This window comes from Odocoileus virginianus, unplaced genomic scaffold, assembly GCF_023699985.2.
Source record: "Odocoileus virginianus isolate 20LAN1187 ecotype Illinois unplaced genomic scaffold, Ovbor_1.2 Unplaced_Scaffold_2, whole genome shotgun sequence".
In the NCBI taxonomy this organism is placed as follows: domain Eukaryota; kingdom Metazoa; phylum Chordata; class Mammalia; order Artiodactyla; family Cervidae; genus Odocoileus; species Odocoileus virginianus.
The window spans coordinates 3480021-3502349 of record NW_027224264.1 but is presented as its reverse complement, the minus strand read 5'-3'; the positions used below and the strand labels follow the sequence as shown (position 1 = coordinate 3502349).

At 42.7% G+C, this 22329-nt stretch overlaps 3 pseudogenes; all 3 read right to left on the bottom strand.

The window, feature by feature from the left end:
* Positions 1-10933: 10933 nt before the first annotated feature.
* LOC139033332 (mortality factor 4-like protein 1 pseudogene) lies at positions 10934-11794 on the bottom strand (annotated as a pseudogene).
* Positions 11795-12041: 247 nt separating this feature from the next.
* Positions 12042-12818, bottom strand: LOC139033331 (mortality factor 4-like protein 1 pseudogene; annotated as a pseudogene).
* Positions 12819-13065: 247 nt separating this feature from the next.
* On the bottom strand, positions 13066-13842 carry LOC139033330 (mortality factor 4-like protein 1 pseudogene; annotated as a pseudogene).
* Positions 13843-22329: the final 8487 nt, after the last annotated feature.

The window sequence follows — 22329 nt, the reverse complement described above, 5'->3', positions numbered from 1 at the left end:
CCACGGACACTGCAGGCTGGTGGGCTACAGCCCATCGGGCGGCAAGACTCGCATAAGACTGTCGCGATCTGGAACACATGCACTAGGAAGGAATCCACGTTCCTCTCGACAGGAAGATGAGAGAGGTTGTTTGGGCTGGGTAATTAAGTTCTAGTCATCCCCTAGCCACTGTTTGAGTTGTTCGGGGATCGTGACTTTGACTTCAACTCTGCTCATGAAAGTTTCCTCGTTTTCAACAGTTGGGATTACTCGAGGCTTTCTCTGGGAAGGAGGCTGAGGTGACTCACGGGGGCAGCCACCACCTCCAGCTGCAGGGGAGTTCTAAGTTTGTTCTTTTTCGTTTTTGCTTCAATGTTTCTCTGCTGCATTGCACCAGGATTCTTGCCAGGGGCCGCCCGTCACATGCGTCTTCCCCTCCGCATGCCGCGGCTGACTGGCCCTTTGAAGTTCCTCTTGCTTTGCAGGTTGGGATCCACGTGCTTGCGGACTCTGCTTTCTGGAATCCCGTCCAAGCAGTGTAAATGTATGAAGTATGGCAATTGCTTCTCTTCGGTGGCAACTTCTAGCTACTTCGTTTCTTTTTTTTTTTTTCCATTTATTTTTATTATTTGGAGGCTAATTACTTTACAACATTGCAGTGGTTTTTGTCATACATTGAAATGAATTAGCCATGGATTTACATGTATTCCCCATCCCGGTCCCCCCTCCCACCTCCCTCTCCACCCCATCCCTCTGGGTCTTCCCAGTGCACCAGGCCTGAGCAGTTTTCTCATGCATCCAACCTGGGCTGGTGATCTGTTTCACCCTAGATATACATGTTTCGATGTTGTTCTCTGGAAACATCCCGCCCTCGCCTTCTCCCACTGAGTCCACAAGTCTGTTCTATACATCTGAGTCTCTTTTTTCTGTTTTTGCATATAAGGTTATCGTTACCATCTTTCTAAGTTCCATATATATGTGTTAGTATACTGTAATGGTCTTTATCTTCCTGGCTTACTTTGCTCTGTATAATGGGCTCCAGTTTCACCCATCTCATTAGAACTGATTCAAATGAATTCTTTTTAATGGGTGAGTAATGTTCCATGATGTATATGTACCACAGCTTCCTCATCCATTCATCTGCTGATGGGCATCTAGGTTGCTTCCATGACCTGGCTATTATAAACAGTGCTGCGATGAACATTGGGGTGCACGTGTCTCTTTCGGATCTGGTTTCCTCAGTGTGTATGCCTAGAAGTGGTATTGCTGGGTCATGTGGCAGATCTATTTCCAGCTTTTTAAGGAATCTCCACACTGTTTTCCATAGTGGCTGTACTAATTTGCATTCCCACCAACAGTGTAAGAGGGTTCCCTTTTCTCCACACCCTCTCCAGAATTTATTGCTTGTAGACTTTTGGATAGCAGCCATCCTGACTGGCGTGTAATGGTACCTCATTGTCGTTTTGATTTGCATTTCTCTGATAATGAGTGATGTTGAGCATCTTTTCATGTGTTTTTTTGCCATCCGTATGTCTTCCTTGGAGAAATGTCTGTTTAGTTCTTTGGCCCATTTTTTGATTGGGTCATTTATTTTTCTGGAATTGAGCTGCAGGAGTTGCTTGTATATTTTTGAGGTTTATCCTTTGTCTGTTGCTTCATTTGCTATTATTTTCTCCAAGTCTGAGGGCTGTCTTTTCACCTTGCTTATAGTTTCCTTTGTTGTGCAAAAGCTTTTAAGTTTCATTAAGTCCCATTTGTTTATTTTTGCTTTTGTTTCTAAAATTCTGGGATGTGGGTCATAGAGGATCCTGCTGTGATTTATGTCAAAGAGTGTTTTGCCTATGTTCTCCTCTAGGAGTTTTATAGTTTCTGGTCTTACATTTAGATCTTTAATCCATTTTGAGTTTATTTTTGTGTATGGTGTTAGAAAGTGTTCTAGTTTCATTCTTTTACAGGTGGTTGACCAGTTTTCCCAGCACCACTTGTTAAAGAGGTTGTCTTTTTTTCCATTGTATATCCTTGCCTCCTTTGTCGAAGATAAGGTTACCATAGGTTCGTGCATTTATCTCTGGGCTTTCTTATTCTGTTCCATTGATCTATATTTCTGTCTTTGTGCCAGTACCATACTGTCTTGATGACTGTGGCTTTGTAGTATAGTCTGAAGTCAGGCAGGTTGATTCCTCCAGTTCCATTCTTCTTTCTCAAGGTTACTTTGGCTATTCGAGGTTTTTTGTATTTCCATACAAACTGTGAAATTATTTGTTCTAGCTCTGTGAAAAATACCGTTGGTAGTTTGATAGGGATTGCATTGAATCTATAGATTGCTTTGGGTAGAATAGCCATTTTGACAATATTGATTCTTCCAATCCATGAACATGGTATATTTCTCCATCTGTTTGTGTCCTCTTTGATTTCTTTCATCAGTGTTTTATAGTTTTCTATGTATAGGTCTTTTGTTTCTTTAGGTAGATAAACTCCTAAGTATTTTATTCTTTTTGTTGCAATGGTGAATGGTATCGTTCCCTTAATTTCTCTTTCTGTTTTCTCATTGTTAGTGTATAGGAATGCAAGAGATTTCTGTGTGTTAATTTTATATCCTGCAACTTTACTGTATTCATTCATTAGCTCTAGTAATTTTCTGGTGGAGTCTTTAGGGTTTTCTATGTAGAGGGTCATGTCATCTGCAAACAGAGAGAGTTTCACTTCTTCTTTTCCTATGTGGATTCCTTTTACTTCTTCTTCTGCCCTGATTGCTGTGGCCAACACTTCCAAAACTATGTCAAATAGTAGTGGTCAGATTGGGCACCCTTGTCTTGTTCCTGATTTCAGGGGAGATGCTTTCAATTTTTCACCATTGAGGGTGATGCTTGCTGTGGGTTTGTCATATATAGCTTTTATTATGTTGAGGTATGTTCCTTCTATTCCTGCTTTCTGGAGAGTTTTAATCATAAATGGATGTTGAATTTTGTCAAAGGCTTTTTCTGCATCTGTTGAGATAATCATATGGTTTTTATCTTTCAATTGGATAATGTGGTGTATTACATTGATTGATTTGCGGATATTAAAGAATCCTTGCATTCCTGGGATAAAGCCCACTTGGTCATGGTGTATGATTTTTTTTTAATATGTTGTTGGATTCTGTTTGCTAGAATTTTGTTAAGGATTTTTGCATCTATGTTCATCAGTGATATTGGCCTGTAGTTCTCTTTTTTTGTGGCATCTTTGTCTGGTTTTGGAATTAGGGTGATGGTGGCCTCATAGAATGAGTTTGGAAGTTTACCTTCTTCTGCAATTTTCTGGAAGAGTTTGAGTAAGGTAGGTGCTAGCTCTTCCCTAAATTTTTGGTAGAATTCAGCTGTGAAGCCATCTTGGTCCTGGGCTTTTGTTTGCTGGAAGATTTCTGATTACAGTTTGGATTTCCTTGCTTGTGATGGGTTTGTTAAGATCTTCTATTTCTTCCTGATTCAGTTTTGGAAAGTTATACTTCTCTAAGAACTTGTCCATTTCTTCCAAGTTGTCCATTTTATTGGCATAGAGCTGCTGGTAGTAGTCTCTTGTGATCCTTTGTATTTCAGTGTTGTCTGTTGTGATCTCTCCATTTTCGTTTCTAATTTTGTTAATTTGGTTCTTCTCCCTTTGTTTCTTAATGAGTCTTGCTAATGGTTTGTCAATTTTGTTTATTTTTTCAAAAAACCAGCTTTTAGCTTTGTTGATTTTTGCTATGGTCTCTTTAGTTTCTTTTGCATTTATTTCTGCCCTAATGTTTAAGATTTCTTTCCTTCTACTAACCCTGGGGTTCTTCATTTCTTCCTTCTCTAGTTGCTTTAGGTGTAGAGTTAGGTTATTTATTTGACTTTTTTCTTGTTTCTTGAGGTAGGCCTGTAATGCTATGAATCCTCCCCTTAGCACTGCTTTTACAGTGTCCCATAGGTTTTGGGTTGTTGTGTTTTCATTTTCATTCATTTCTATGCATGTTTTGATTTCTTTTTTGATTTCTTCTATGATTTGTTGGTTATTCAGAAGCGTGTTGTTTAGCCTCCATATGTTTGAATTTTTAATAATTTTTTTCCTGTAATTGAGATCTAATCTTACTGCACTGTGGTCAGAAAAGATGACTGGAATGATTTCAATTTTTTTTAATTTACCAAGACTAGATTTATGGCCCAGTATATGATCTATTCTGGAGAAGGTTCCGTGTGCACTTGAGAAAAAGGTGAAGTTGATTGTTTTGGGGTGAAACGTCCTATAGATGTCAAGAAGGTCTAGCTGGTCCATTGTGTCCTTTAAAGTTTGTGTTTCCTTGTTCATTTTCTGTTTAGTTGATCTATCCATAGTTGTGAGTGGGGTGTTAAAGTCTCCTGCTATTATTGTGTTACTATTAATTTCCTCTTTCATACGCATTAGTGTTTGCCTTACATATTGGCGGTGCTCCTATGTTGGGTGCATATATATTTATAATTGTTATATCTTCTTCTTGGATTGATCCTTTGATCATTATGTAGTGTCCATCTTTGTCTCTTTTCACAGCCTTTATTTGAAAGTCTATTTTATCTGATATGAGTATTGCGACTCCTGCTTTCTTTTGGTCTCCGTTTGCGTGGAATATTTTTTTCCAGCCCTTCACTTTTAGTCTGTATGTGTCCCTTGCTTTGAGGTGGGTCTCTTGTAGACAGCATATATAGGGGTCTTGCTTTTGTATCCATTCATCCAGCCTTTGTCTTTTGGTTGGGGCATTCAGCCCATTTACATTTAAGGTAATTATTGATAGGTATGGTCCTGTTGCCATTTATTTTGTTGTTTGGGGTTCACGTTTACACCACCTTTCTGTGTTTCCTGTCTAGAGAAGATCCTTTAGTATTTGTTGAAGAGCTGGTTTGGTGGTGCTGAATTCTCTCAGCTTTTGCTTGTCTGTAAAGCTTTTGAGTTCTCCTTCATATCTGAATGAGATCCTTGCTGGGTAGAGTAATCTAGGTTGTAGGTTATTCTCTTTCATTACTTTAAGTATGTCCTGCCATTCCCTTCTGGCCTGAAGGGTTTCTATTGATAGATCAGCTGTTATCCTTATGGGAATCCCTTTGTGTGTTATTTGTTGTTTCTCCCTTGCTGCTTTTAATATTTGTTCTTTGTGTTTGATCTTTGTTAATTTGATTAATATGTGTCTTGGGGTGTTTTGCCTTGGGTTTATCCTGTTTGGGACTCTCTGGGTTTCTTGGACTTGGGTGGCTACTTCCTTCCCCATTTTAGGGAAGTTTTCATCTGTTATCTCCTCGAGTATCTTCTCATGGCCTTTCTTTTTGTCTTCTTCTTCTGGGACTCCTATGATTCGAATGTTGGGGCGTTTCACATTGTCCCAGAGGTCCCTGAGGTTGTCCTCATTTCTTTTGATTTTTTTTTTCTTTTTTCCTCTCTGCTTCATTTATTTCCACCATTTTATCTTCTAACTCACTTATCCTATGTTGTGTCTCTGTTATTCTACTCATGGTTCCCGCCAGAGTGTTTTTGATCTCATTTATTTCAACATCACTCATTATCAGAGAAATGCAAATCAAAACCACAATGAGGTACCATTATACGCCAGTCAGGATGGCTGCTATCCAAAAGTCTACAAGCAATAAATGCTGGAGAGGGTGTGGAGAAAAGAGAACCCTCTTACATTATTAATTTTTAATTGACTTTTTTTTATTTCTTCTAGGTCCTTGTTAAACCTTTCTTGCATCTTCTCAATCTTTGTCTCCAGGCTGTTTATTTGTAACTCCATTTTGTTTTCAAGATTTTGGATCATTTTTATTATCATTATTCTAAATTCTTTTTCAGGTAGATTCCCTATTTCCTCCTCTTTTGTTTGACTTGGTGGGCTTTTTTCATGTTCCTTTACCTGTTGGGTATTTCTCTGCCTTTTCATCTTGTTTAGATTGCTGTGTCTGGAGTGGGATTTCTATATTCTTGTGGTCTGTGGTTCCTTTTTATTGTGGAGGTTTCACCCAGTGGGTGGGGTTGGACGATTGGTTTGTCAAGTTTTCCTGGTTAGGGAAGCTTGTGTCAGCGTTCTGGTGCGTGGAATTGGATTTCTTGTCTCTGGAGTGCAGTGGAGTGTCCAGTAATGAGTTTTGCGATGGGTCTCTGTGTTAGGTGTGACTTTGGACAGCCTGTATGTTGACACTCAGGTCTATGTTCCTGCGTTGCTAAAGAATTTGCGTGGTATGTCTTGTACTGGAGCTTATTGGCTCTTGGGTGGTGGTTGGTTTTGGTGTAGGTATGGAGGCTTTTGGATGGTCTCTTATTCCTTAATGTTCCATGTAGTCAGGAGTTTTCTGGTTTTCTCAGGTTTTGGGCTTAAGTCTCCTGCCTCTGGATTTCAGTTTTATTCTTCCAATAGTCTCAAGACTTCTCCAACTATACAGCACTGATAATAAAACTTCTAGGTTGATGGTGAAAAGATTCTCCACTTCAGGGATTTTAATCTGTTGTACCGGTCCTTTCTGAAGCGGTTCCTTTTGTTTGTCTTGGCTTCTCTTCGGTGTCTAATTTCCGCCCTGACACAGGCGGGCAGAGGGTAATCTCTTATTTAGGTTCGCTAGTTCAGTTTAGTCCTGCTACGGGGAGGGCGGGGCGCTGCAGACAGATACCGCTCCGTGTGGCTAGCACTCACCGGCCACACTGGGTTTGCCCCGCTCACGGGTGTCAGTGTTTTCCCTGTCTACACTGCTCAGGCACCCGGCTGCTCTATATGGAGCGGGCCCTGCGTTGAGTGCGGTTCCGGTTTTCGGGTACTCCACAAAAGCGCGGATTCGGTTGCGCCTGCGTTTTGTGCCTTTCCTGGCCTGAGCGGCCCAGGCAGCCAGAGGCTTGGGCGCAGTCTCCCTGGGTACGGCGCGGTTTTCCCCTCCTCAACCCCAGCGCGCGCCGCCAGTCGGGTCTCAGGAAGTCTTTAGATAGGAACCAGGGGCCTGTTTGCAATGTGGGAGGGGGTGGCTTCTCAGGGGCTGAGTTTGCCCTTTTCCCCTTCCCCCTGCCTCCTACCTCCAGCGGGGACGGGCCGGCTCTTTTCTGGACTTTCTCAGTCCCTTTGCTTTGCGAACCGCAGGCAGTGTGTTCCGGCCGGTTAATTCGGTTAATTTTGTCCCACCGTTTGAAAAAAGCTCCCTCCGATTGCCCTCAGGGTCTTCGGGCCGGTCCTTACCCTAAGCAATGCCACCCGCTCCTCTCCATTCCGCCCCCGCTTGTTGCTGGCGGGTGCGGGCGTCTGGGGTACTTTTCTGCTGGGAGTTGCTTTTAGGCACGTAATCTGTGGGCCTTATTTAATTTTTCCTCCCAGTTAGATTGCCGAAAACTTCCCCCAGTCCCGCCAGTGCGAGGGTTTCCTGGTGATTGGAAACTTCCTCTATTAAGACTCCCTTCCCGGGACGGGTCACCGTCCGTAGCTCTTTTGTCTCCCTTTTTATCTTTTATATTTTGTCCTACCTCCCTTTGAAGACAATGGGCTGCTTTTCTGGGCGCCTGATGTCCTCTGCTAGCGATCTGAAGTTGTTCTCTGAAATTTGCTCAGTGTTCAAATGTTCTTTTGATGAATTTGTAGGGGAGAAAGTGGTCTCCCCGTCCTATTGCTCTGCCATCTTGGCTCCTCCTCCCGCTACTTCCTTTCATAAAGAAGCAGGTCCACAAGCACGGCCCTGTCGCAGCCTCTTGGCATTGAGGCTTTGTGTCCTGCTTCGGTGCTGTGGATGAGACATTGGCTACTGCCCCCGCCGCCTCCTCCCACCAGCCCTGACAACTGCCACCAGCTCTCTAACCCACGAAGCTGTGCGTCAGGCTTCCCCTCAGGCATCGCCAACTCTACGTCCTGGTCCCAATGCACCTGCGACCACAGACGGCCCAGCAACTGGATGTCAGTGTTTCGTGAGGAGCTAAATATTTAACCGGGTAAGAAGATCAACGAGACAAGTATTTTGGTCTTCAAACACTCAGACTGTATAAAATATGACCGCAGATCTCCAGGGGCTACAGGAGACATGGGTTCGATCCCTAAGTCAGAAAGATCGCCTGAAGAATGGCATGGTGACCCACTCACGGGTTCATGCCTGGATAATCCCACAGACACTGCAGGCTGGTGGGCTACAGCCCATGGGGCGGCAAGACTCGCATAAGACTGTCGCGATCTGGAACACATGCACTAGCCGGAATCCATGTTCTTCTTGACAGGAAGATGAGAGTGCTTATTTGGGCCGGGTCATTAAGTTTTAGTCATCCCCTAGCCACCGTTGGTCTTCTTCGGTGATCGAGATTTTGACGTCAACTTGGCTCATGAACGTCTCCTCATTGTCAACAGTCGGAGTTACTCGATACTTTCTCTCGGGCGGCGGCTGAGGTGACTACCGGAGGCAGCCACCATCTCCAGTTCCAGGGGAGTTCTAAGTATGTTCTATGTCTTTTTCCCTTCAATGTTTCTCTACTGCATTGTACCAGGCTTCTTGCCAGGGGCTGCCTGTCGCATGCACCTTCCCCTGTGCATGGTGATGCTGAGTGGCACACTGTAGTTCCTCTTGCTTTGCAGGTTGGAATCCACCTCCCTAGATAAAGACCATTACAGTATACTAACACATATATATGGAATTTAGAAAGATGGTAACGATAACCGTATATGCAAAACAGAAAAAGTGACTCAGATGTATAGAACAGACTTGTAGAATCCCAGTTTTTAAAAATGGACAGAGGAGCTGAATAAACATTCTTCCAAAGACGACATATGATAGTTCAATAGGCAAATGAAAGGATGTTCAGCATCCTTAATTATTAGAGAAATGCAAATCAAAACCACAATGAGCTATTGCCTCACAACTGTTGGAATGCTATTATGAAAGAGGTAGGAAATAACAAGTGTTGGAGAGGATGTGGAGAAAAGAACTGTCATTTTGTGCTTACTGCAAGGCAAATGGCTCTGCCAGTTGGGACTACAATTTATGAAGCTGGCGGAGTGATAACTTTCATTGTTGTAGAAAATCTTATCATATATACAATTCTGAACAGTTCATATGGAAGAGAGGTGTGAGCAGGCAGAACTTACCAATAAGTTCTTGATAACTTGAACTTACCAATACTGCAATGACACTGGCCCAGGAGACAGAGATCATCTGGGTCCCTGGAACCTGGAGCATATCTCCCTGAAAGATTTATCTGCCTCAGCTGCCACCAAGGGTCCCTGAGTTTCAGGATCAGATATAATACAACAAAGCAGGATCTCCCTATGAAAAAATAAAAATATTTTTTGTCACATTTGCTTCAGAATGAACACAAAGCAAAGAAGGTAGGATGCTGAAGAATTACTTCTTAACATTATACATTAACAGCTTTAACTTCTAGGTAATTCTGCCTCATAAGCAGGATGTTAAGACAGTGACCTGTTTATAGTAAAATAGTGATACATCCGCAAGTGACTTCTGAACTAAGGTTGTTTAATATGCATGCTTGTTGATGCAGTATGGTCACCCAGAAAGTCACTCTGCCAGTAATAGCTTTCAGTAGATGTAGCCTTAGTCCTGAGACACTGGCCACCAGCTTCAGTGTACCAATATTGGGAAAAGTAATCAAATATTAGAATACTTGCACAAAGAATTAATTGGTGAACAAACCAGAATTAGAGGGAAACCCAAAACATCATATGACTAACATTAAAGCATAATTTTTAGAAATACTTGTAGTAAGATAACTTTATGTTAACAAAGTTATGGTTATTTGTGAAGAATACATTAGTTTACTAATCATGCAGAGCGGGTCAGATGAGAACTGAATATGGGATGGATTGTGTTACTATTTATTACCCCTAAACTTTATGTCTGAGTTTAGATGACTAAAATATATATATGTTTTGAAATTTAAAGAAAAAATTTATTGAAGATCTGAAAAACAATTTCTAAAAGATTAACTTTTCCAGAAAACTGTAGCTACACAATGCATTGCGTCTATCATGTTAAAACGTGCATTAGACACAAATACAAAAACCATGAAACAAGCCACCATTCTTCAACAATCTGAGCAAAGATAAAATGCCTAAGGAACAACATGGATGGATGACTCGCAAAGGATGGGCTCTTTAAAGCACCATAAAAAAAAGGGGGAGCACAAATGGATGAGTGTTCAGTTATATACACTGAATTGAACCTTTGGCACTAGGAATCAGAGCATTCTGTCATATAGCATTAACACATATTATAAAAGTGCGTAGTGTCAAAGGAATAGAAACCACCAGCGTTCAAAAGCAGCTCTGCCCACTAAGCAATAAAACAACTGACAGCATGTCTGTTGTCCATCACTGAATACACTGGTAGCAACTTTGAAATGAAAAAAAGGAAAGAAAAGGAGCTGTAACTCCTTTTATTTTCTCTGTTTAAAATCAAACAGAAAACAAACATCAATTTTGTTATACACGAACATTTCCAAAGTACATTGTTTCTACAGGAGAAGGACTAAGAAACAAAATGTGCTTACAGAGATAAAAAATGGGTGGGTGCAAGCATATCACACAGATTTCCAGTGGGACTCACGGGAGCAACTTCATAATTGCTGGCACTAAACAAAGTTGTAGTGTTCTTTGCTGGGTATGTGAGGAAATTATGAAGATAATTCATTCAAAAATAAAGCAAGGCTCTTCTCATCCAGAGGTGTATAAAACAACATTGCTCCAATTCGTACAAACAGTCTCAGGAGATGTGGCGCCCCGTACACCTGGGACATGGGTGCATCAGGGTGGTCCGCAAGGATCTCAGCGTACTGCGGCCTCTCAAATTTGTAGAGCAGTTGAGTGCCCAACATCATGCTGACCTACTCCTTTACAGTGGCCAAATTTCATTGATTGCATACTCCTTATTATCTGTGTTCCTTCAAGATTTCCGGTACGTTGAATAACCCTCTAAATGGAGGGCTTTGATGGTGGCTCAGCGGTAAAGAATCTGACCACGTGTTACAGGAGCAACAAGAGACACCAGTGCGATCCCTGGGTCAGGAAGATCCCCTGCAGAAGGGCATGGTAACTCACTCCAGGATTCTTGCTGGGAGAATCCCATGGACAGAGGAGCCTCGTGGGCTGCAGTCCATGGGGACGCAAAGAGTCGCATAAGAATGTCGCACTCTGGAACACACGCACTAGGAAGGAATCCACATTCTTCTCGACAGGAAGATGAGAGAGGTTGTTTGGGCTGGGTAATTGAGTTCTAGTCATCCCCTAGCCACCGTTTGAGTTGTTCGGGGATCGTGACTTTGACTTCAACTCTGCTCATGAAAGTTTCCTCGTTTTCAACAGTTGGGATTACTCGAGGCTTTCTCTGGGAAGGAGGCTGAGGTGACTCACGGGGGCAGCCACCACCTCCAGCTGCAGGGGAGTTCTAAGTTTGTTCTTTTTCGTTTTTGCTTCAATGTTTCTCTGCTGCATTGCACCAGGATTCTTGCCAGGGGCCGCCCGTCACATGCGTCTTCCCCTCCGCATGCCGCGGCTGACTGGCCCTTTGAAGTTCCTCTTGCTTTGCAGGTTGGGATCCACGTGCTTGCGGACTCTGCTTTCTGGAATCCCGTCCAAGCACTGTAAATGTATGAAGTATGGCAATTGCTTCTCTTCGGTGGCAACTTCTAGCTCCTTGGTTTCATAAAGAAGCAGCTCCACAAGCACGGCCCTGTCGCAGCCTCTTGGCATTGAGGCTTTGTGTCCTGCTTCGGTGCTGTGGATGAGACATTGGCTACTGCCCCCGCCGCCTCCTCCCACCAGGCCTGACAACTGCCACCAGCTCTCTAACCCACGAAGCTGTGCGTCAGGCTTCCCCTCAGGCATTGCCAACTCTACGTCCTGGTCCCAATGCCCCTGCGACCGCAGACAGCCCAGCAACTGGATGTCAGTGTTTCGTGAGGAGCTAAATATTTAACCGGGTAAGAAGATCAACGAGACGAGTATTTTGGTCTTCAAACACTCAGACTGTATAAAATATGACCGCAGATCTCCAGGGGCTACAGGAGACATGGGTTCGATCCCTAAGTCAGAAAGATCGCCTGAAGAATGGCATGGTGACCCACTCACAGGTTCATGCCTGGATAATCCCACGGACACTGCAGGCTGGTGGGCTACAGCCCATCGGGCGGCAAGACTCGCATAAGACTGTCGCGATCTGGAACACATGCACTAGGAAGGAATCCACGTTCCTCTCGACAGGAAGATGAGAGAGGTTGTTTGGGCTGGGTAATTAAGTTCTAGTCATCCCCTAGCCACCGTTTGAGTTGTTCGGGGATCGTGACTTTGACTTCAACTCTGCTCATGAAAGTTTCCTCGTTTTCAACAGTTGGGATTACTCGAGGCTTTCTCTGGGAAGGAGGCTGAGGTGACTCACGGGGGCAGCCACCACCTCCAGCTGCAGGGGAGTTCTAAGTTTGTTCTTTTTCGTTTTTGCTTCAATGTTTCTCTGCTGCATTGCACCAGGATTCTTGCCAGGGGCCGCCCGTCACATGCGTCTTCCCCTCCGCATGCTGCGGCTGACTGGCCCTTTGAAGTTCCTCTTGCTTTGCAGGTTGGGATCCACGTGCTTGCGGACTCTGCTTTCTGGAATCCCGTCCAAGCACTGTAAATGTATGAAGTATGGCAATTGCTTCTCTTCGGTGGCAACTTCTAGCTCCTTGGTTTCATAAAGAAGCAGCTCCACAAGCACGGCCCTGTCGCAGCCTCTTGGCATTGAGGCTTTGTGTCCTGCTTCGGTGCTGTGGATGAGACATTGGCTACTGCCCCCGCCGCCTCCTCCCACCAGGCCTGACAACTGCCACCAGCTCTCTAACCCACGAAGCTGTGCGTCAGGCTTCCCCTCAGGCATTGCCAACTCTACGTCCTGGTCCCAATGCACCTGCGACCGCAGACAGCCCAGCAACTGGATGTCAGTGTTTCGTGAGGAGCTAAATATTTAACCGGGTAAGAAGATCAACGAGACGAGTATTTTGGTCTTCAAACACTCAGACTGTATAAAATATGACCGCAGATCTCCAGGGGCTACAGGAGACATGGGTTCGATCCCTAAGTCAGAAAGATCGCCTGAAGAATGGCATGGTGACCCACTCACAGGTTCATGCCTGGATAATCCCACGGACACTGCAGGCTGGTGGGCTACAGCCCATCGGGCGGCAAGACTCGCATAAGACTGTCGCGATCTGGAACACATGCACTAGGAAGGAATCCACGTTCCTCTCGACAGGAAGATGAGAGAGGTTGTTTGGGCTGGGTAATTAAGTTCTAGTCATCCCCTAGCCACCGTTTGAGTTGTTCGGGGATCGTGACTTTGACTTCAACTCTGCTCATGAAAGTTTCCTCGTTTTCAACAGTTGGGATTACTCGAGGCTTTCTCTGGGAAGGAGGCTGAGGTGACTCACGGGGGCAGCCACCACCTCCAGCTGCAGGGGAGTTCTAAGTTTGTTCTTTTTCGTTTTTGCTTCAATGTTTCTCTGCTGCATTGCACCAGGATTCTTGCCAGGGGCCGCCCGTCACATGCGTCTTCCCCTCCGCATGCCGCGGCTGACTGGCCCTTTGAAGTTCCTCTTGCTTTGCAGGTTGGGATCCACGTGCTTGCGGACTCTGCTTTCTGGAATCCCGTCCAAGCACTGTAAATGTATGAAGTATGGCAGTTGCTTCTCTTCGGTGGCAACTTCTAGCTCCTTGGTTTCATAAAGAAGCAGCTCCACAAGCACGGCCCTGTCGCAGCCTCTTGGCATTGAGGCTTTGTGTCCTGCTTCGGTGCTGTGGATGAGACATTGGCTACTGCCCCCGCCGCCTCCTCCCACCAGCCCTGACAACTGCCACCAGCTCTCTAACCCACGAAGCTGTGCGTCAGGCTTCCCCTCAGGCATCGCCAACTCTACGTCCTGGTCCCAATGCACCTGCGACCGCAGACAGCCCAGCAACTGGACATCAGTGTTTTGTGAGGAGCTCAATATTTAACCGGGTAAGAAGATCAATGAGACGAGTATTTTGGTCTTCAAACACTCAGACTGTATAAAATATGACCGCAGATCTACAGGGGCTACAGGAGACATGGGTTCGATCCCTAAGTCAGAAAGATCGCCTGAAGAATGGCATGGTGACCCACTCACAGGTTCATGCCTGGATAATCCCACGCACACTGCAGGCTGGTGGGCTACAGCCCATGGGGCGGCAAGACTCGCATGAGACTGTCGCGATCTGGAACACACGCACTAGCTGGAATCCATGTTCTTCTTGACAGGAAGATGAGAGTGCTTATTTGGGCCGGTTCATTAAGTTTTAGTCATCCTCTAGCCACCGTTGGTCTTCTTCGGTGATCGAGATTTTGACGTCAACTTGGCTCATGAATGTCTCCTTGTTGTCAACAGTCGGAGTTACTCGGTACTTTCTCTGGGGCGGCAGCTGAGGTGACTAAAGGAAGCAGCCACCATCTCCAGGTACAGGGAAATTCTAAGTATGTTCTATGTCTTCTTCCCTTCAATGTTTCTCTACTGCATTGTACCAGGCTTCTTGCCAGGGTCTGCCTGTCGCATGCACCTTCCCCTCTGCATGCCGATGCTGAGTGGCACACTGTAGTTCCTCTTGCTTTGCAGGTTGGGATCCACGTGCTTGCGGACTCTGCTTTCTGGAATCCCGTCCAAGCACTGTAAATGTATGAAGTATGGCAATTGCTTCTCTTCGGTGGCAACTCCTAGCTCCTTGGTTTCATAAAGAAGCAGCTCCACAAGCACAGCCCTGTCGCAGCCTCTTGGCATTGAGGCTTTGTGTCCTGCTTCGGTGCTGTGGATGAGACATTGGCTACTGCCCCCGCCGCCTCCTCCCACCAGCCCTGACAACTGCCACCAGCTCTCTAACCCACGAAGCTGTGCGTCAGGCTTCCCCTCAGGCATCGCCAACTCTACGTCCTGGTCCCAATGCACCTGCGACCGCAAAAGGCCCAGCAACTGGACGTCAGTGTTTTGTGAGGAGCTAAATATTTAACTGGGTAAGAAGATGACCAAGACGATTAATTTGGCCTTCAAAGACTCAGACAGTGAAAAATATGACCATAGAGTTCCAGGAGCTACAGGAGACACGGGTTTGATCCCTAAGTCAGAAAGATCGCCTGGAGAATGGCATGGTAACCCACTCCCGGGTTAATGCTTGGATAATTCCACGGAGTGTGCAGGCTGATGGTCTCCAGCCCATGGGGCGGCAAGACTCGCATAAGACTGTCGCGATCTGGAACACACGCACTAGTAGCAATCCACATTCTTCTTGACAGGAAGATGAGAGAGCTTGTTTGGGCCGGGTATTTAAGTTCTAGTCATCCCCTAGCCACCTTTTGCATTGTTCGGGATCGTGACTTTGACGTCAACTCAACTCATGAACGTTTCCTTGTTTTCAACATTCAGGATTACTCGAGACCTTCTCTGGGGAGAATGCTGAGGTAACTCACGGGGGCAGCCACCATTTCCAGTTCCATGGAAGTTCTAAGTTTTTTCTTTGTCGTTTTCACTTCAATGTTTCTCTGCTGCATTGCATCAGGCTTCTTGCCATGGGCTGCCCCTCTCATGCTTCATCCCTTCTGCATGATGCTGCTGACTCGCTATTTGTAATTCCTTTTGCTTTGCAGGTTGGGATCCACGTGCTTGAGGACTCTGCTTTCTGGAATGCCGTCCAAGCACTGTAAGTATGAAGTATGGTACTTGCTTATCTTTGATGGCAACTTCTAGCTACTTGGTTTCATAAAGAAGCAGCTCCACAAGCACGGCACTGTCTCAGCCTCTTGCCATTGAGGCTTCGGGTCCTGCTTCGGCCCCGATAAGAGATTCAGTGCTGCTGCCACCTCCTCCTCCCACCATCCTTGACTACTGCCCCATACTCTCTACCTCACCCTGCTGTGCATCAGACTTGCCATCAGTCATCACCAACTCTGCATCTTGGGCCCAATGTGCCAATGTCTGCACTCTGACCAGTACCCAGCCCTACAATATTTTGTTGAGGACCTAAATATTTGATCAAAATTTAGATGATGACTGACATAATTTATTTGTCCTTGCATATCTCAGATGATTTACAATCTTTCTGTAACATGGAATACCCAGATAAGTTCCCTGGGTCAGGAAGATCCCCCGCAGAAGGGAATGTCTGCCCACTCCAGCATTCTTGCCTGGAATTCTATGACACAGATGCCCAGTGGGCTATGGTCATTCAGGTTGAACAATTTAGACATGACGGAGTGACTGAACAGTTCTTCTTTTTCAGGTTCCTCATTCTTAAGGAAATGTGCATAGTATACCTACAGCATATGAGCTTCTTTAGAGATAAAATAATTTTTACATCATCCTTGATTACCTACAAATTCATCTATCCCTTTAATCATTCTTTTCTTTCTTTTTATTTTACCTATTTGGGTTACGTTTCTCCTTTGTAAAAATATATATCTAATAGCTGAATATTAATGTTAATAGTAAAATGTTTACTGAGCACCAGGGCGTGTTTCATGGGATTTTTTAGTTCCATTTTTTTCATTTTCTCCTCATAATGGTCCTGTGGTGTAGTTATTGTTTCCATTTTATTTATTTAATTTTTAAAATAAATTCATTTATTTTAATTGGAGGGTAATTACTTACAATTTTTTAGTAGTTTTATCATACATTGACATGAATCCACCATGGGTGTACGTGTGTTCCCCATCCTGTAAGACTTAAAACATTTAACAGGTTTCTGAATTCACAGAAATATTCAATGGTGAACCAAAATAAAAACCCCAGTATTCTAGTTTCCAGAACCTGGGTTCTTATGTGTTAAGTCATACTAATTGCAGTGTCTATCCTGTTTTTTCTCTTACCTTGAGCCATCAGTTATGGGTTTTCCCTCCAGTACCCGTATCTTCAGTATCCCTAAAGTTGCATCTTCCCTTCAGTCCATTACTATGCCTATCTTTTTCCATTAAAATATTAAAAGAGGGTTCAAGATGGCCGAGTAGAGGGACAAGCACTCATCTCCCCCTGGGAGAGCAACAAAATTGCAACTACCTCTTGAATAGTCCTTGACAGGTGGATGCTGAAACCCACCAGAAAAAGATACCACATGTCCAAAGACAAAGAAGAAGCCACAGTAAGACAGTAGGAGAGGCACAATCACATCAAATCCCATACTTGCCAGGTGAGTGACCCACAGACTGGAAAACAATGCCAAAACAAGTTCTTGCACTATTGTGAAGGTTCTGAACCCATGTCAGGCTTCCCAGCCTGGGGATCTGACAAAGGGACTGGGAATCCCCAGGGAATCTGGCCTTGAGGGCCAGCGGGATTTGATTATAGGCCTTCCAGAGGACTGAGGGAAACAGAGACTCCAGGGCACAACCAAAAATTTTGCATGTACCAAGACCCAGAGGAGAGGAGCGGTGACCCCATAGGAGATTGGACAAAAACTGCCTGCCAGTGTTGGAGGACCTCCTGTGGAGGCATGGGTCAGGTGTGGCTCACCACAGGGAAGGGGGCGCTGGAAAGTCCCATTTGGTGTAAACCCTTGGAGTTTGCCATTAACCCTACCATAGAGCTCTTCAGACCCCAGGGCTGGGTCTCCTCAGGCCAAACAACTACCAGGGAGGGAGTGCAACCCCACCCATCAGCAGATAATTGGATTAAAGCTTTACTGAGCAAGGCCCTGCCCACCAGAGCAAGACCCAGTTTTTCCCATTGCCAGTCCCTCCCATCAAGAAGCTTACACAAGCCTCTTAGCCTCATCCATCAGAGGGCAGACAGAAGAAGCAAGAAGAAGCACAGTCTCACAGCAGCTAAAACAAAAACCATATTACGGAAAGGTGATCATGATGAAAAAGAAAGTTATGTCCCTTTTGGCTCAGCTGGGAAAGCACCTGCCCACAGTGTGGGAGACCTGGGTTCAATTCTTGGGTTGGGAAGATCCCCTGGAGAAGGGAAAGGCTACCTACTCAAGTATTCTGTCCTAGAGAACTCCATGGATGGTATAGTCCATGGGTTTGTAAAGAGTTGGACAGAACTGAGCAACTTTCACATGTCCCAGATGAAGGGACAAGATAAAATCCCAGAAAAACAACTAAATGAAGTGGAGATAGGCAACCTTCCAGAAAAAGAATTCAGAATAATGATAGTGAAGATGATCCAGGATCTCAGGAAAAGAATGGAGGCAAAGATTGAGAAGATGCAAGAAATGTTTACCAAAGACCTAGAAGAACTAAAGAACAAACAAATGACTAATACACTAAAAGAAATCAATATTAGAATAACAGGCAGAGAATTGGTAAATGACCCAGAGGACAGAATGGTAGAAATCACTGCCACAGAACAGAATATAGAAAAAAGAATGAAAAGAAATGAAAACAGCCTAAGAGACCTCTGGGACAACATTAAATGTACCAACATTTGCATTATAGGGGTCCCAGAAGGAGAAGAGAGAAAGGACCTGAGAAAATATTTGAAGAGATAATAGCTGAAAACTTCCTGAACATGGGAAAGGAAATAGTCAACCAAGTCCAGGAAGCACAGAGAGTCCCAGGAAGGATAAACCCAAGGAGGAACACACCAAGACACATAGTAATCAAACTGACAAAAATTAAAAGACAGAGATAAAATATTAAAAGCAACAAGGGAAAAATGACAAATAACATACAAGGGAACTCCCATCAGGCTATCAGCTGATTTCTCAACAGAAACTCTACAAGCCAGAAGGGAATGGCATGATATATTTAAAGTGATGAAAGGGAAGAACCTACAACCAAGAATACTCTACCCAGCAAGACTCTCCTTCAGATTTGATGGAGAAATCAAAAGCTTTCCAGACAAGCAAAAGTTAAGAGAATTCAGCACCACCAAACCAGCTTTACAACAAATGCTAAAGGAACTTCTCTAGGCAGGAAACACAAGAGAAGGAAAAGACCTACAGAAAATAAACCCAAAACAATTAAGAAAATGGTAATAGGATCATACATATTGATAATTACCTTAAATGTAAATGGATTAAATACACCAACCAAAAGACATAGACTGGCTGGAGGATGAAAACATGTGCATGTATGCACTTCCACTTACCACATCACTCTACTTAACCCCCCCAAATTGTATGTAATTATTTTATATTGTTAAGTTAACCATATTTCCACTATGGCTTGCAACTGTACTTATCTTTTATTTTTTGTTTGGCTTGCAATTGTACTTATCTTTTATTTTTTGTCTGGCTGTTGATTGTGAAAACTGATCTTTTACTGTTGTGATTATGTAACTATTACTCAATACCATTGTATCATGATTGGTCAACAGAAAAATAATAGAACTCTATATCACCAAAACTAGGATTTAATAGAAAAACCTGTAATCACTTTTTAAAATCCAGATGCATATCAGAATTATCTTGAAATTTTTGAAAAATACAAATGCTCAGGTATTGCTTTTTTTCTCCAGAGCTCCAGATGTTTCTAATGAGCAGTCATGTTTAAAAACAGCTGGACTATATGATGATCTTTTATCTAGTTTGTTTCACTTTTTCTATTTCATATTCAGTGCTCCCATTTCATTTAGTTTATGTTTCCAATTTCTCCATCTCTTTTTTTTTGATGTTCTTTCTCAAGCCTTTATCAAGTGTAGTAGAAAAGCTTTTGTATGAATATATATACATATCTGTATATATTTTTAGAAAACTTAGAATTTTTGCCAAAGTTATGACATTTTTATTCCACTTATTTGACTTAGTATGAATAGAATGCTAGATTTCTAATTTAAAAATAGATATGCAACAAGCAACAGAGGTTTGCTGTATGGCATAGGGAACTATAGATACATGTAAATCCATGGCTAATTCATTTCAATGTATAACAAAAACTACTGTAATGATGTAAAGTAATTAGCCTCCAACTAATAAAAATAAATGGAAAAAAAATAACCTATGATGGAAAATAATTTCAAAAATATATGTGTGTTTGTATAACTGAATCACCTTGCTGTGTACCTGAAACATTGTAAGTCAACTATACTTCAATAAAATATATATTTTAAAAAAAGAATAGGCAGGTGAAAGAAGAGAAGAAGGAGGAGGAAAAAGAGAAGAAACCTCTCAACTTTGTTTCTCTTTAACTTACTGATATATTTCAGTCATACAAACTTCTTAAAAAAACAAACTTCTTGAGTCTTATCTCTAGGTTTTAACCTACTGATTATTTTTCAGCCCACTCAAAATTAGTTTTGATCTTCAGTTCTTGAAAATGCTTACTCTGAAGTCAATCAATGACTTCCCACTTGTCTAATCCAACAGTTCTTTATTATACTTTATTTTACTTGACACGTATTTAACATTTGCCATGGTTGCCATTTTCATGTACATCTCTCTTGGTTTTCTACAGAACCATTTTATTTTAGTTCTATTTCTGTATCTATGAGTACTCTGACTCAAAATTCTTCACTACTTTGGATCCTTTTTTATCTCCTGCCTTTTTACATGCTGATACTATTCATCAAAGTCCTCTCTTGCTCCTCTCTGATTGACTTAAGAGAGGGTCTCATTACTTCAATTTTCATTATTTCAATTTTCACCTATATTCTACTTAGGTCTCACTTTTATTGTAAACTCCAGGACTATAAATCTTCATAAATCTCTATTTAACATGTTCCCTCCAAAACCCTTCTAATTGTGTCTCATAATCTTACCTACATTCTCATGTTCTCCACCTGTATATGGTCATCCTAAATAACCTTTCAAAACACAAGTATGTTAATATCAGTCACCTGCAGAAACCTTCAGTGACACTTGCCACATACATATTAAAATTTAAACCCTTTAGTATGGTACCTTGGAGTGTTGCCAGTTTGGTCTCTCCCATCTTTTTGGCTCAATCTGTCAGCACTATCCTCCATACATGGCACCTTACTATTGTACTCCGTTATTTTGAAGTCCCAGAATGCACTATATTCTTTTACATCTTTTAAAAATTCATTCTGAATAACTGAGATGTTATCCTTTATCCTTCCATATGCCTATTAAATACTTTTTATGCTTTAAGAAGCACCTAAAATGTGACTTCAGTAAAGTTTAATGGATTTTCTCAGTGAAATATCCTTGATCCTTCCTCTGAGTTCTTGTAACATATTATACTCACATCTATATATAATACAAACTATAAGGTTTTCACATGTCTCTTCCACCATATCTGAGACCAGAGGAGGTGTGTCTGTCTCATATCTGTAATCCCAAATCCTAGTAAATATTAAGCATTCAAGAAATGTCTGTTAATGGGGGGATACATGTAAATCCATGGCTAATTCATTTCAATGTATGACAAAAACCACTTCAATGATGTAAAGTAATTAGCCTCCAACTAATAAAAATAAATGGGAAAAAAATAAATGTCTGTTGAAACAATTAAATGAATAAATGGGTTCCAAGTGTTAACCAGTGAGACAGGTGTTTCTGTCTTCATGTGAACACATCTTGACAAAACTTTTTTTTTTTTTTGACAAATGACTATGAATCACTTGAGATTATAAGGGGACTCACAGTAAGTGAGAAGTCTGTTTCACTCACTCACTGCATTATAATTGTTTAAATTCTTTGGAAATAATTTAAGGGAGCTTGGCTATATAATGTTTTAACCAAGAATATTACTATTGCTATACATTAATCATTATCTTGTTGCTTGAAACGCCCTAGAGATTTCTTAATTTAGAGCCTAGGAAGTAAAAAGGTGCTGGGTTATGGATGTTAATTGACATGGTTCTTGCTTCCCTGGTGGCTCTAGCAGTAAAGTATCTGCCTGCAATGCAGGAGCTGCAAGTTCGATCCCTGAGTAAGGAAGATCCACTGGAGGAGGAAATGACAACCCACTCCAGTTCTTGCCTGGAGAATCCCATGGACAGGAAGAGCCTGGTGGGCTACAGTCCCTAGGGTCGCAAAGAATCAGGCTGAAACAAACTGAAACAACTTAGCATGCATTGCTTTCAGATAGCTAAAAATAATGACTGCAGGTGCAAGAAAATTTTAAAGTATTTTAAGAAGTGAAGCAATATCGATGTATGACAAAAACCACCACAATATTGTAAAGTAATTAGCTTCCAATTAAATATTTTTTTAAAAAGTAGAAGCTTAGCATTTTTATAGTCTGTTTTAATTAAATAATCTTTGCCACATTAAAACCATTCTTCCACTTTGTTTAAGTAAATTATTCTCTTGCCAAAGAATAGGGGGAAAATTGTTGCCAACACTCTTGCAGCTTTCTTGTAAAATCAGAACAGATGGAAGGCCAATGGAACATGAGATAAATGCAATATGAAAACAACTGCTGAGGTTAATGCTATACCCCGGGAGCTGTAAAAGTTTTGCTCTAATTCTAAGATAAGTTT